Genomic DNA, 3,042 nt, shown 5'->3' on the forward strand with positions numbered 1-3,042 from the left:
CCAAGGTGTGTTTGCTCTTACGATGTGAAAGCCTACTCTCATTAACCCAGAGGGCACCCCCAGCCTCCCATTGTGCCCGTATCTCCTGCAGCATTCTGGGTAAAGTAGTTTAACAATGTCAACCAGATAAGCCCAATGCAAACCTGGAGATAAGAGTCAAAGACTGCACTTAATGTCTGTATGTTTAAAAGGCGTTGGCTGATCGAGGGGCCGCTGAGGAGGATGTAAAAGACCAACGGTAAGCAGTGTGTGTGTGTGTGTGTGTGTGTGTGTGTGTGTGTGTGTGTGTGTGTGTATGTGTGTGTGCGTGTGTGTAGGTGTGCGTGCACATGCATGTATGTGTGTGTGTGGTGGGACTAGGAGACAGACTGCTTCATATCTGTCTTTGCAATAACAAGGTAAACTGCCTACACAGCTTAGCACAAAGGGCAAAGTCATGCAAACACACACATACCACCAGACAAAGACCATGCCTGATTTTGTGTGTGTTGTGTGTGTGTGTGTGTGTGTGTCTGTGTGTGTGTGTGTGTGTGTGCGTGAAAGCGGGAGAGAGTTTCCGAGTGAAAATGACCCAGAAGGATTATAAAACCAACTTCGATTAAATGCGAGAAAACTTTTCACACAAGACGGAGGGCGGTCGAGAATAAAGGAATATTAAATGTGTGTGTGTGTGTGTGGAGGTGTGGGGGGGGTATGGCCCACATCATCTTTAGATAACAAGGTTTTCAGCCCCTTTCACGGCATCGCACTAGACGACCGAGGGTCAAAGGTGGACCTGAATATGGTAGATACACGATACAAAGGGAGCTGTGTCAACGGGGCTACTGTTACAGCACCATCAAATGAATCCGGCACAGGAAGTTTCAAATGGAACCAAGGTTTTTTTCGGGGCCTCCAAGAAAGTCGACACCGCACAGGGATAATCAACGCTCTGATCGTCGACTCTTGTCTTACATGCATTTAAGTCATACATCGAGAGAGAGAGAGAGAGAGAGAGAGAGAGAGAGAGAGAGAGGGAGGGAGGGAGAGAGAGAGAGAGAGAGAGAGAGAGAGAGAGAGCGAGAGCGAGAGCGCACACAGAGCCATACAGTCCATCTGACACATAGAAGCAGATGCTTGAAGAATGTATGGATTGACACACAACAGGAACTCGTGCGTGCCGTGCGCAAAGGAAAGTCACACACTTTAAATGCACAAGCACGCACATGCACGCACACACACACTCTGAGTTTGGATCCAAAATCACTGTGTCTTTGCAGGGGTAAGTTGAGAGGCCTTGCTTTGTTCCCTTAATAGCCATGTTCCGTTTTTTATTCTTCTGAAAAGCCGACCTACCTGTACAGCTGGGGGAGACTCGAGCCTCTCCTATTCTCTCCTATTAGATACAGTTTCCTCTCTCTCTCTCTCTCTCTCTCTCTCTCGTTTCACATGCTTCTCCGCTCCTCCATCTGCTTTCTTCTTCAGTGCTCTTTTCTGAGGCAGACAAATGACGGCCATTGTCCAGCACGAGGTCGCATTCAGGGGTCTCACACCCCTCGAGAAGAAAGGCCCAGAAAAGCAGATTTATTTCTTTTAATTTTTTTTTAATGAAAGAATCTTTTGTTTTAATGAAACACAAAAAAGGCAATAAAATTAAGATAAATAATTTGTTTGTCATTTTCTTTTTTTTTTTTTTTTTTTACACAAGGAAATAATATAGGCATATTTCCGGACTTAAATGACATTTTATATTTTTAGTAGGGTATTTCAACCGTACAAAATGGATTCCAGTGGGTCTGAAAAATATATATAATAATCAGGTCGCACAGCAATGTCGCGTCCCTTGAAAATGTGATGGCAAGAACTGAATCCAGTGTTTCTTAAAGAGAATACCGATTTTTTTTTTTAGTCTTTTTGTCTTTCTTTTTTTCAAAAACATCAATTAAAGACCCATAAAAGTAATATTTCAAAATGGAGTTTCACATTAGTTTCCTTTTAAAGCTTTTGCTTTGCAGTGTAACAGCAACATTTGTTGTTTAATAACAAAAAAGAAAAAAAAAAACAAGCAACCAAAGTGAACATCCTAAAATAAAAGGCATTTTGTGTTCTCCCCCTGTACACCCTATACATTGAAGACAGACGCTCATCGCAGGCTTGCATAAACAGTCAAGACAATGGGAAAAATCAAAAGCAAGCAAACATTAAAAAAAAAAAGGAAAATAAAAAAAAGGAGACGCAGACTTTTTTTTGGCAAAGCAGGAGTAAAAGTGACAAGAAGCACAAATCTGATTTGATCCTTTAGCCTTCTTTCCGTTTGTTTGTTTTGTTTCGTCTCTGTACATCGTCCCGTTTTGGATTGGCTCTGATTGTCCTTCACAGTCATGTGACGCCGCTCCGGTTGCCATAGAGCCCTCAAGTGCATCATCCGGACGACGCGCAGGCAATGTCTCACCGCCGCATTTCCCTCTTCCCCCCCGTGGCTGTCATGGCAACGGCGGGTGAACACAATCCAGTCCACGAGAGGAAATCTTCTTCAAATACCTTGGTGATTGCAGGGGTCCCGGATTCAGATTTGATTGAAAAAAAATGTTTTGCCTTTCCCATGATATTGCATTCTTCTAATGCTGCGAAGTGTAAACTCAGAGGCGCTTTGGTATGTTTCTCTCTTTTGTTCTTTCGTTTTTATTTGTTGAGGCCAGATAAATATCTACATTTTATTTAGGACTATTTACGAATATAGGCTAATATAGATATACAAGGAGTAGATTCTTTAAGGATCAGACAACAGCAGAAACTCAGTTTCCTTTCCAGTATTTAAAAAAAAAAAAAAACAAGAGATTTGAAACCCCCACAGGAAATGTGTATCATACGCCCAACAGTTAAAAAGAACAACAACAAAAAAACAACAACTGACAGACAATGATGTTTGGACGCACATTATTATTATTATTATTATTTTTTTAGAAAATATTTTCTTACAAAAAAAAAAAGCACCTCTCCTCGGCACAAACTAAAATGTTCATCCTCCCTGTGGAGATGACGTTTTTCTACACTCTTTGTATA

General features: G+C 41.7%; 1 protein-coding gene across 1 annotated transcript in view; it reads right to left on the bottom strand.

Moving 5' to 3' along the window:
* Positions 1-1,575: 1,575 nt before the first annotated feature.
* The window catches only part of bahcc1b (BAH domain and coiled-coil containing 1b), a 63,374-nt gene continuing 61,907 nt past the window's right edge, over positions 1,576-3,042 (bottom strand). The window contains exon 27 of the mRNA XM_080020736.1: positions 1,576-3,042. This exon is cut by the window's right edge and continues 1,742 nt beyond it. The gene's annotated coding sequence lies outside the window, so the exon portion shown is untranslated.

This window comes from Zeus faber (assembly GCF_960531495.2).
Source record: "Zeus faber genome assembly, chromosome: 20".
Classification (NCBI taxonomy): Eukaryota; Metazoa; Chordata; class Actinopteri; order Zeiformes; family Zeidae; genus Zeus; species Zeus faber.